The sequence below is a fragment of the Periplaneta americana genome, chromosome 3 (genome assembly GCF_040183065.1).
Source record: "Periplaneta americana isolate PAMFEO1 chromosome 3, P.americana_PAMFEO1_priV1, whole genome shotgun sequence".
In the NCBI taxonomy this organism is placed as follows: Eukaryota; Metazoa; Arthropoda; class Insecta; order Blattodea; family Blattidae; genus Periplaneta; species Periplaneta americana.
In genome coordinates this window covers 199,817,005-199,829,958 of record NC_091119.1, presented here as the reverse complement: position 1 = coordinate 199,829,958, position 12,954 = coordinate 199,817,005, and positions in this window count along the sequence as shown.

Here is a 12,954-nt window from a genome sequence, read left to right as displayed (position 1 = left end):
CACTGTTGGCGACACGTAATAAAAATTTCACTCCTTTCAGAGGTCAGCATCGTACATTAAGGGTCGCTCTTCTATACGACCATGAAGTAACCGGGGGGAATACATAGTAAATGTCACATAATTTATAACGCTATAGAAGACAAAACTTTTTATTATTCAGGAGTAAATATTGATCAATTATTTTAACTATGAAATTTCACTGTATTTACGGATTTTATCATCATTTTCACCCAGAATTATTTTTTAATAATATCGATGATGTTTAGGTAATAGTAATATACGTTACAAGAGCGGTATGTTGACGTTTTCATGTTCGAGGAAAAGATTGAAAAAGCGAAACGTAGTTAGCTCCGAGAACATGAAAACAAACATACCGCTCGTGTATCGTACATTATTTTGTGCGAAGATCGTTTATTACGTACCTGAAAGACGAATTTCTAATTAGTTGCAATGAAATCTCCATCTTGCTTTCTGTTTAATGACGGCAACTTTAGAAAACAAAAATATCTATACTCCAGCAGGCCGTGATATACGTCTGTCTTTTTTTTCCCCCAGTTCTATAAATGCGAACTTAAAACAAACGGTAAGGTTATGTAATGATTTATTTTTCATTTTAATATTTTAACAATATTATTTATATAACATATTGCAGTAATAACATCGGCATCTGGAATCTCGTTGATTTTTTCACGGCTTCCTTAATGTTACTTGTATCAGGAATGCAATAAGTTTCGTGGAGTAGTAGACTTTACTTAATTTTTGCAATATTTAAAAACAATAATTAACATTGCAATTTAAGTGAAATTGTAGTGGTAAGTTTCCAATTTATAATTATTACTATGTTAAACGTGTCTAAAAATAATATGTTAAAAGCCTAAAGCAGTAAAATGAATGTCGCGCTTAAGCGGTAACAATAGGGAAATTGTTATGTGTGTTACGTTGGGAATACTGAATGTGGTATTTCACACTTACCGAATATTGGTTCTGTGCGGAAAACAAGCAAATACGCACTATCTCGCACAAAAGAGCTTATCCCACAAAAAAATTAGAAACAATAAAAATTAAATTTTAACACATTATTATTAGTTACTTTATATGAAAAAATGTAAACATAATTGTCAAGAAACATATATTCACATTTTGTAATTGAATTTTAACTAATTACCGCAAAATTCACATTTTAAAAAAGTGGGCTTAAGCCCTAGACACCACTGATATGTTGATACGTGAACTCAACAATAAATAGAAACAGTAAAATGAATATGAAGGGTAGGAAAGTGACAAAAGATTAATCGAATCATGAAACGTTTATGCTGTTCGTGATTATTATTGTGAGCGTGGTTGGGATTGTAGGGATGTTTGGGATTTAAAATTAAACTGTGTTACTTCTTTTCATTTCTGTCTTCGTTTTCCCCGCATTTAAATTTAACAAGACGGAATCTTCTCGTTAACTACTTCATAATCGCTTCCTCATTCCATGCGGCCTAGTCTGCAGACAACAATGCAATTGATAGTCGAAACGATTCACACATCAATATGACGCCAGTGAGTTGTTTGAAAATGTAATGAATGATAACAATAATAATGTAATTATAGAGAATTATAGGATTCACTTGGAAATTAATACTATAGTTAAGTAGGCCTACTTTATTATTAGACTATATTAATTAACTATTTCTGTCTTCATACACCCAGTATTTATTAATTACGTTAAAAAAAGTTTCAAGTGAATCTTTTCCAAGTCCATATGACACAAAAATCGCAAATCTACAGCAACAGTTTTTAACATGGCCCACCTTGTTTAAAGATGTAAATTACTGAAATAAAGAAGCATCAAAATACGTAATTCATTTATTAATTAATACGTCATCGTTATTGTTGAAATTGCCTATATAAACGGACGACATCCCGGATGGTTGGGTGGTTTCTTTCAGGAAATGCTATGATGCACATAACCTTGTAAAATATAAAAACAAATGAGGATGAATCCGATAACATTTTACGCATAGGTTTCGCATTGCATTTGGTTAATGTTGCAGCAAAAACTATAACCTGAGCCATGATGAACAAACCAAGTTTCTTAACCAACGAATGCATCGACGAAACCTCCATAACGTACAATCACAGTCTAGTATATACAGTCATGAAGCTTGAGTTGTGAGGGCAAGTGCCTTACTATAATAATACCGGACAGCTGTATACTAATAGCATTGGCGTAAGTGCGAAATATCGCGGACCTGACATCTAGCGGAGGGGATGGAATTACGTCCACATATACAAATATTAACATAGCAGGATTCGGACTATTGTTTAAAACGTGAGTTACTAATGTGGAATTATATGTGGAATTATATGTGAAACACTTAAGAAATGTTAAATAACATTTAATGTAAAATTATTACCTTATATCAGAGCTACATATTATGAGAATATTGCATACTTCATATTATTTTCCGTAATTATTAACTGTTACATATTTTTTCTTTGCTTTAGTGAGACAAAATCAGTTCTGACATTAGGAATGAATTTACAATAATGCTTTATATACCCATTGCTGACAACTGCAAAGACAAAATTGATAGTAATCTGATGCTTGTAATAATTAGTAAAGGCATCTAGACAACAATAAAACTTAATTTGCTAAAACCTTAAAATTTCCAATATATTTTAACTTCCATTCATTTATTAGGCCTAAATAAAAAAGCTAATTTTTATTGTTCTATCAACACAGAGACAAAGGCATTAGGCCTAATAACGAATTTTGTTGACTCACGTTTTATGATCCCTCGGAAATCGAAAGTACGATTTGGAGCAATTTGTAATGCTGTAATTGTAGCAATTATAGACAGCACATATACACCCTGACATTTTAACACAGCACTAATTAATAAAACTATTAACTAGCCCCGCAGTTGATTACAGCTTGTTTCGCGAGTATCTCCACACCGGCCGGTAGGTAGCAGCACCAGCGTCGTTCGCACGCAAAACTGCTAGCTGTCAGGTATTATTATAGTAAGGTATTTGGTGAGGGTGCTAGGAACAATAGACTATACCGGTACTATTTCACATTGTCTGTGATGAGGCGATATCAGCGATCCTAGTGGTTGGCAACTATGTATGGATGCATATTTCCTACGTATTCAGCTTCGTGACTGTATATCCTACAGTGTGGTACAATGTTGTAATTTTTGTTACAACCTTTCTCCAGTGGTACGCAGAAAAAGTTCCACGTTAAAAAGAATAACATAAAAAGAAAGCCGTTCGAAAATACATATCTATAATCTTTTTGAACTAGTAATTCAAATTGTAACAACCTTAATGGCGAAGTGCATCAACATTGATTAAAAACGCAGTAATCACAGATTACGAAACGACGGTTAAACAGTAGCCGTGGTTAAAATGTAATTTATGTGCACCATTCATAATCACCGATTACTAAAACATGGCTAGCTGACACCTCATTTAACCAGAGTAAAGTCTATGATGGTACATTGTTTCTACAAAATGACTAAAGGAAAGCATCCATACCGCTGCAAAGATAATAGTCAACGTCTAAAAACGACTGCGCTCACTATGTTCTACATCGAAATGAACGTATCCTACATTTTCGCGTTGCATTTGTTTGCCTTTGGGCGCTGTTATATTTGTGAGTTCCATTTCTTTGTTTTTCAGTACTTTTAGGTTAAAATCGTACAAAATGGAAAATCGAATCCAAAAATGATTATATCCCAATGTTAGGTTGAAGTATCGATAGACTTAATTACTAGATTTAAATGTAGGCCTATTATATAAAAAAGATGGAATATTCATAAAGGAAAAGGATTCAGAAAATTGGTAGGAATCTGTGTACGATGTTGGACTACACCAGGGAATTGTGCATTATCTTAAGATCCATCCATAACCTCTCTTTGTTCAGCCAGTGACATAGAGAAAGAGATACTGGTATTCGAGTATTCCCTCTTAAAATACAGAAAATAATAGTTACATAGAATCGTAATATAAGCAGCCGATCCGTAGGAGAAATATGATTGTTCTTGTGTTATTTAAATTGATCCATTTGTAGATTTTGATAAACGAAATCCCTCCTGAAATTTTCTGTCACCTAATTGCTCGCAAGAATTCTCTCTTTCCACTAAAGAACCTTCACGCTCATGCTCTATCCAAGTAATTCAAGTACTGCACAATAATAATCGTCTTCGAAATAATCACCTGTGGTTATGGCCGCCATTTTGCTTTACTAATCGCTGGTTATCTCCTTTAACCGCTCATATTTGGCCGGTTAGAGATTACTGTGGTTAACTTCCTATTTAAGTCGTAACCGAGGTCGATCCACCGTAAAAATGCTTAATCGGGGATTAGGTCACAATTTTAACCGATGGTTACACTAACCGACGTTGATGCACGTGGGCATAAAAGTTTGTACTATGTTCAGATCGTTTAAGGTAGCGATTTATGTAATACGTTTTGTATTGCACTTATAATGGTACAAGGTCCAGGATTACAACGGCGATCTCTAAATCCTCTGGGAATCTGAGTCTTGCGGAGGCAATTAATTGTCTGCAGGGGCCTTCCGTGAGCACACAGGAAGTGGGACAATCGAGTAGTACAGTGCAGATGATCCCCACAGCGAAATATCCGGTTACCATTCCAGTAACTCTATTTCTAAGCTCCCCCCTAACATTTCCACCACACGAAGGGCATTGATAGCGCGGAGTGATCTATTCTAACTGCACCTCTTTCAATAACGGCACTATTTCAATGGGAAGGCCGGGCTTTTGTTGCTGTTCACATTTTTGGATGTCTGCAGACACTTGTATGAGTCACACACAAGCAGTATTATTTGTAATTAGAGAGCGTCTACGTGGATAGGTCAACGGAAGTAGCTGACAGTGGCGTAGCATGAAATTTTGAGCAGGGGAAGCTAACTCAAGTTGTCTTTCATGCAATATGAGAAAATGTATTACAAAAATACAGTCTTAAAATAAATAGTAGTCAATTTCAAGTCAGCAGTCGAAGATTGGTTGGAACCTCGTAAGTAACACCAATAAGGCTTGACCTCAAATGAGACGTAATAAAATACGATTTCACGGTTTACACATATCTCTAACAAATAGACATGTATACGTATAACATTAGCTCACTCCCTGTCATACTTAGAGAAATCACAATATTAGTATCATTACGTAAGTATGCGTCTGTCTTTTGGTTGTGTCCTTCATTGACAGCAAGGGAGTCGGTCATTTGTTTTTTAAATCACACTTTTGTTCGTAAGTCAGTCTCGATAATACAATTGTCCTAAAAAATTCAAATAAACTAGTGTCAGGAACTGTTATTTCGCTCATTATTTATTACATCAGCCACAATGCACACTAACACTTCAACTGAACACAACTGACGAATAGGGATAACTCGGAAACTACTTATTTTAAATGTTAAAGCTAGCTTCTTTTCGAGCCTTGCGACTAGGGTAGTTTAAAAGGGATGGAAAATCTGCAGGGTGGATTACACAGAAGAAACCGGTCTGCTTGGAAGCTGGTGTGTGCAGGCTTCTTGTTTGCTGCTGCATCACAAATAATCCTGAGCTGCCGCATCACAATATTTAACGCGTAAATATAAATTCTATTAAAATTAATAAATAATTTTCTCCATTAACTGCAGGTTTATTATGAAATTATTATTAACTGGGGAAGCTGAGCTTTTTAGCTTACATTGACGCTACGGCACTGGTAGCTGACACCTGATAACAGCTTGAGGAGAGACGAGTGATGGCGAATCGAAGGACATTTCTTTTCTTCGGGAAAATTCAGTTATTGATTTTAAAGGAATGTGAAAAAAGGGGAAAGTTTAACACTATCTCTGATTGAGGTTCTTGCTGAAATGTGTTGTTGTTGTTTTCTAATGCCAGGCGTTTGACAAAGTCATTTGACCTCGTGCACTCCAATATTTTTCAAAGATATTATCATGGTCAGCCACTGAAGCACAGATTTTGAGGTTCTTGCTGAAAGTTACATCTATTATTATCAGTAGGGCTAGGGTTTTGATGAAATTGCATCTTTTTTCTAGTAAGCCAGAAACATAGCTGCTTTAGTATTTATATATTATGTGATAAACTGAGTGTTTTAAGACACATTTGTTAGTGCTGTTTCAACTCATAAGAGCATCTTTTCTTTTATTTGGACATTTTTTTAGACATTTTCATTAAATTTTGGCCATACATCCTCATTATTAATATAAAATAATGTTTATTTCCTTTGATATTTTGTATACATATTTTGTCCATTAATACCCATTATTTTTACTTGGTTATTTCACGACACTGTATCAACTACGAGGTTATTTAGCGTCGATGGAATTGGTGATAGCGATATGACATTTGGCGAGATAAGGCCGAGGATTCGCCATAGATTACCTAACATTTGTCTTACGGTTGGGAAAAAACTCGGAAAAAACCCAACCAGATAATCAGCCCAAGCGGGAATCGAACCCGCGCCCGAGCGCAACTCCGGATCGATAGGCAAGCGCCTTAACCGACCAAGCTACACTGTTGGCTAATATCCATTATTTAGTATAATATTTTAATCGTTTTTCTACACAAATATTACCATTTTAACGTTGTACACTCCAACCACCCCTTCAATATAGACTCCTCTATGCCTGCTAATCCAGGATAAGAGTGGCCTTGTGGTGGACTACATGGAAACTACATCAGGTAAAATAATTAATTAAAGTGTACCACTTAGAAAAAATTATGTAAAATTAAATAAACTTAAATGTTGGTACTAGAATTTAATTTAATTACTAGTCTAAATATGAAGTAGTACATAACCTCTTTTCCTACTAAACCAATTATGTAAGTTTAGGGCATTTTAAGGGCATTTTTTTTTAAGATTTTCAGGTCATAAATGCATTGTTTTAGGACATTTTTTCATGATTTATAGGTCATCAAAATCCTAGCCCTAATTATCAGGCAGTACATCTCACTTGATATGTATCAGAGGAAGAACAATTTTGTATGTATGTGAAGTCTGACTAGTGTAATATGTAGCTAGTCGGCGATGTATGCAATGGAGGGGGAAAGGAACTGGCCACCATACCCAATTATCTCCTGGCCTAGTTGCTATCACTTGCGAGGTTCAGATCTGTCTTCGGATAATTTGTTCGTGTAAGTGTGGCTTATTTAGTCATTACTTCTAGGAGAATATGGCGGAGAAAATATTCATTGTCGCCAATAGTACATAAATATACCCACATTGTGGAATTTAAAATTTCACCCATCCCTGGTGATTGTAAAAATAAATAAATAAATAAATAAATAAATAAATAAATAAATAAATAAATAAATAAATAAATAAATAAATAAATAAATAAATAAATAAATAAATGTATATAAGTGTGAAATATCTTAATTTATAATCGGTTTCTGTATGTTATAAATATTATCTATTATTATATTAAAGAAAAAGTCTTATTAAAATATCACAAGAGTTCTCATAATGTCGATAACCCACTAAATGAAAGTACCTGGTTCAAAATAAAATGTTATAACATCAAATTTGTTTCCTTTTGCTGTTTCACTAATCATAATTTCTACAGCTATTGTCAAATGTTTATTCGTGAATTTAATATTGCAGGAGGCCAAGGCCATACCGATCAACATAATATTACTAAGTTAGCAAATTAGATATCTGATTTAATAATAATAGGCCTACGATTATGATTTTTCTTTTTATTATTTATTTATTTGTTATTATTCTCCAAATAGCCTTATTCAAATATCACGTGACTTCTCTTCTCCTTGAATAGTTCACTCGCGGATTATCAACAAGATGAGAACTACTACGATATTACCTATGATAACATAACAATTTAGCGTCTTCCGCACTGTTTCACTTTGGGTTTTTAAGAATCGAGTTGGGAACACTGGTTGTGATTTATTTATAATGTACGGAGTAATATTCATATTCTAATAATCTAATAATTACATCATTGTTATCATTATTATTATCATTATCATTACAAGTATTTTATTATCATCATTGCTATTATTATTATTATTATTATGGTTGATAATAATAATGATGATAATGACGATGATTATGATTGCTAAGAATAATAATAATAATAAAATAATGATAATATAATAATAATGATAATAATAATAAATAATAATAAATAATAATAATGATAATTATAATAAATAATAATAATAATTAATAATAATAAATAGTAATAATAATAATAATGATAATTATAATAAATGATGATAATAATAATAACAATAATAATTAATGATAACAATTAATTCATTTATTTTATTTATTTATTTCTTTAGAATATTAACGTGCAAAACAACAGCGCAAGGCCAATTACAGCTTAGCACGATACAAAACAAAACAAAACAGAAGAAATGATTATGAGAATGAATAATAGAAATGGCAGTGAGATGGAATACAATTAATATAATAGTCATCAATAATCTTTGACCAAATGCAACAAAAAAATTAACAATATCTGGCAATAATAACAAGTAAGGATATGTCATGATAAACTCAAAAGGTGTATACTACACATTAAATGGATCCAAGCTTAATCCATGCAAATTAGCATATTTTATACATCTGCAGACCGGAGAGAGAGATTTTGAATTTCTATTATAATAGTAGGCCTACATTATGCAACGAGCCTATAATGAAGGTAATTAAGAAGCGAGTATGGATATTTATGAAACGAGCGCAAGCGAGTTTCATAATTTTCATACGAGCTTCTTAATTATCATTATAGGCGAGTTTCATACGACTTTTTATGCTCGACCATATTTCTAACTTGATATTATTAATTTTCTTTGTATCTGACCTTGGCCAATGTCCCGTATATTGTGAGATGTGCGCAGACGCGAAAGTATTGATTTTTTCCGAGGAACAGATGTTCACATTGACCTTGCTAGGCCATAAGAACCTACAGAGATAACATTGAAATTAAATTAGACATTGAAAAACGAGATGACAAATTGAATTTATTTGAATATTATTTACAATTAACGCTAATTATTATAGTAACAGAACATTACCTTCTGCGACAGTATTGGATTTCCAGCCTCCGTGACTTTTCGCTAATTCTCTTTCGATTGTATATCCGAGAATAATCGATACTTGCGCTTTTATAACGGTAGAAAGCTGACCTGTCATTGACTGAACAGTTGTAACCTGAGTCGTCATTGGCTGAAAGACCTGACCTTTAATGAGTAGGTGTACTTTAATTACATATATTAAAGGTCTGCTACCAGGTGTATAATTACTACATTTCGGCATGGTCGAGCATAAAAAAAAAATGTTATGAAATCTTAAACCGTTAGCAGGAATACGAAGACTGATATTGCTTATGAATGATTCACAATCAATATCAGCCTTAATGACTTTACAAAAAATAAATAATCAAGATCTTGACGTGTGGCAAATGAACTACAGCAGTTAAAATATTTACAGTTAATCTCATATTTATAGTCATCAGAATTCGGTAAAAATCTATAAGAACACAAGGAAATAAATTTTCTTTGAATATTCTCCAATTTAGCCGAGTCAGTGGAAGTAATGGAGTTCCATACAACAGATGCATATTCAAGCTTGAATCTAACCAATGTATAGTACAAAATTAATAAACACATAGGAGTAGAAAAAGAATAAGTTATAGACCTAATTAGACCAAGCATTCTTAACGAATGGGTATAAATATATTGCACATGATCATAATAATAATAATAACAATAATAATAATACTCTAATAATAATAATAATAATAATAATAATAATAATAATAATAATAATAATAATTAATAATAATAATAATAATAATAATAATAATAATAATAATAATAATAATAATAACGGCAGCACACAAAGATAATTCGTGCGTGTTTTTAAAGTGACATTTTTTAATTACAAGCACGAAGAGTACAATATTCTAGCTTCCTTCCTGAAAGAATGTGGCTTTAGAAAAGTTCCCAGGTCACTAACCGTGCTATGCTAACACGTAAGAATAGAACATACACTGAATGAGCTTAAGATTCGTCCAGAAATGATGAAATGTCATTATATCATCTCCATATTGTAAGATCTGTGCGTTTTATTCTAGAGAAATCATTTTTCAATGTGGCCTGATTGTTTGGTAAAGTTCGTTTGTTTCTTAAGGAGAGACGATAAAAAAGCTGTTGCCATAGAGATTTCAACAAATAACAAATCTTGTGGAACTAAAATTATGAGTCCATGTGCATATTTCATTGTGAACTGACCCGTACATATATTGAATGTGAAGGAAATATCCCTCCATATGTAGATGAAATTATTGGGGACCATCAGTGTGGTTTTAGGCGTAATAGATCGACTATTGATCAGATTTTTTGTATTCGACAGATATTGGAGAAAAAATGGGAGTATAAGGGTACAGTGCACCAGTTATTCATAGATTTCAAAAAAGCGTATGACTCGGTTAAGAGAGAAGTTTTATATAATATTCTTATTGAATTTGGTATTCCCAAGAAACTAGTTCGATTAATTAAAATGTGTCTTAGTGAAACTTTCAGCAGAGTTCGTATAGGCCAGTTTCTATCTGATGCTTTTCCAATTCACTGCGGGCTAAAGCAGGGAGATGCACTATCACCTTTACTTTTTAACTTCGCTCTAGCATATGCCATTAGGAAAGTTCAGGATAACACAGAGGGTTTGGAATTGAACGGGTTACATCAGCTTCTTGTCTATGCGGATGACGTGAATATGTTGGGAGATAATCCACAACCGATTAGGAAAAACACGGGATTTTACTGGAAGCAAGTAAAGAGATAGGTTTGGAAGTAAATCCTGAAAAGACTAAGTATATGATTATGTCTCGTGATCAGAATATTGTACGAAATGCAACTATAAAAATTGGAGATTTATCCTTCGAAGAGGTGGAAAAATTCAAATATCTTGGAGCAACAGTAACAAATATAAATGACACTCGGGAGGAAATTAAACGCAGAATAAATATGGGAAATGCCTGTTATTATTCGGTTGAGAATACTTTTGTCATCCAGTCTTCTGTCAAAAAGTCTGAAAGTTCGAATTTATAAAACAGTTATATTACCGGTTGTTCTGTATGGTTGTGAAACTTGGACTCTCACTTTGAGAGAGGAACAGAGATTAAGGGTGTTTGAGAATAAGGTTCTTAGGAAAATATTTGGGGCTAAGAGGGATGAAGTTACAGGAGAATGGAGAAAGTTACACAACGCAGAGCTGCAGGCATTGTATACTTCACCTGACATAATTAGGAACATAAAATCCAGACGTTTGAGATGGGCAGGACATGTAGCACGTATGGGCGAATCCAGAAATGCATATAGAGTGTTAGTTGGGAGGCCGGAGGGAAAAAGACCTTTGGGGAGGCCGAGACGTAGATGGGAAGATAATATTAAAATGGATTTGAGGGAGGTAGGATATGATGGTAGAGACTGGATTAATCTTGCTCAGGATAGGGACCAATGGCGGGCTTATGAGAGGGCGGCAATGAACCTACGGGTACCTTAAAAGCCAGTAAGTAAGTAAGTAAGTAAGTAAGTAAGTAAGTAAGTAAGTAAGTAAGTAAGTAAGTAAGTAAGTAAGTAAGTAAGTAAGTAAGAAGGAAATATCCCATCTTACGACCTGTGGAAATGTGTAGGCTTACTTCATCGTCATCAAGGATATTAGAAACGTTTAAACATATTTTCATCATCACTATTTAGAAAGTGTGCAGAATTAAACATCGGCGATCTGAGATTATTTTAAAAGCAGCAATATGGACATGGACAGTGCTATTAGACACTCAAACAGAAAAATAACTGTTTTCCTTCACAAATTTAGAACTGAATGGAAAAGTCGTGTAGAAAAGGCGGCTACCGATAACAGCTACCTTTCGTAGACTGACAAACAGAAGCTATTTTTCTGGACCTTTAGAAATATGACAAGAATCTTCTGAGGCCCCACAATCGGTCTCAGGATTAAGAGCCTTTATTTGACTACGACGATAAGAAGTCTAGCGCCGTAGTGTCGTGTCTAAGGGTGCGTACATACTTTGCGAACGAACAACGAAGGAATGCATTCGTTGATTGAAATCGGAACGTGTGTACTGCCCGTGCCTCACTTCCTGAGCTGTTTCTTTGCGGGATGAGAGGCAGAGGGGGTGAGTGGGAGGTCCTGGGTACCGCATGTGCCTACTACCTACGTTCAACACATAGGCCTTTTCAGGATTCCTTTCGTCAGCTATGGAGCAAGATCAGTCATGGACAAGCGAATGTATAGGCTGTCCCCTCACAAAATAAATTATGTCCTACTTATCAATTCCTGTAACTAGACACTAATACCAGTGGTAGACTACAGTCTCTATTGGATATTATCCACCTAATGGCGATTACACATCTGTAAACTCTTTCCTCTTTCGCCAGTGTTCCTCAAACGTTTTTCCACCGCGAAACCCCTTTTAATCTAAAGTGTAACTGCGGAATCTTGTAATATTTTATTAGTATTTAATAGTTAACAGACAAGTGAAAGCTAGTATCTCAATAATTCTGTTCAGTGGGACGAAAGTATTTGCTTTTTAAGCCTGAAATCTGTTTTTATGGCGGAAAGTTGTAGTCTCATTTATGCTATACTTCTGCATTTTGTCTTTTCGGTATTTTGTTTTAGTGGACACATACGCAGAGAATCTAGTGATGAAAGTGATAAGTATTACGGGTATTTTTCGTTTTAGATGTTTATTAGGCCTAAACATATTGTTACTACGCGTATTATTGGAATATTATTATTACTCATATTCTTGGAATATCATCATCATCATCATCATCATCATCATCATCGGTGGCTTCATGTTATTATTGATTCATATTTTCTTAACATTTATATATTTTTATAGTATCCACTAAGTATAAAATAGCCACCGGACGCGGGTTCG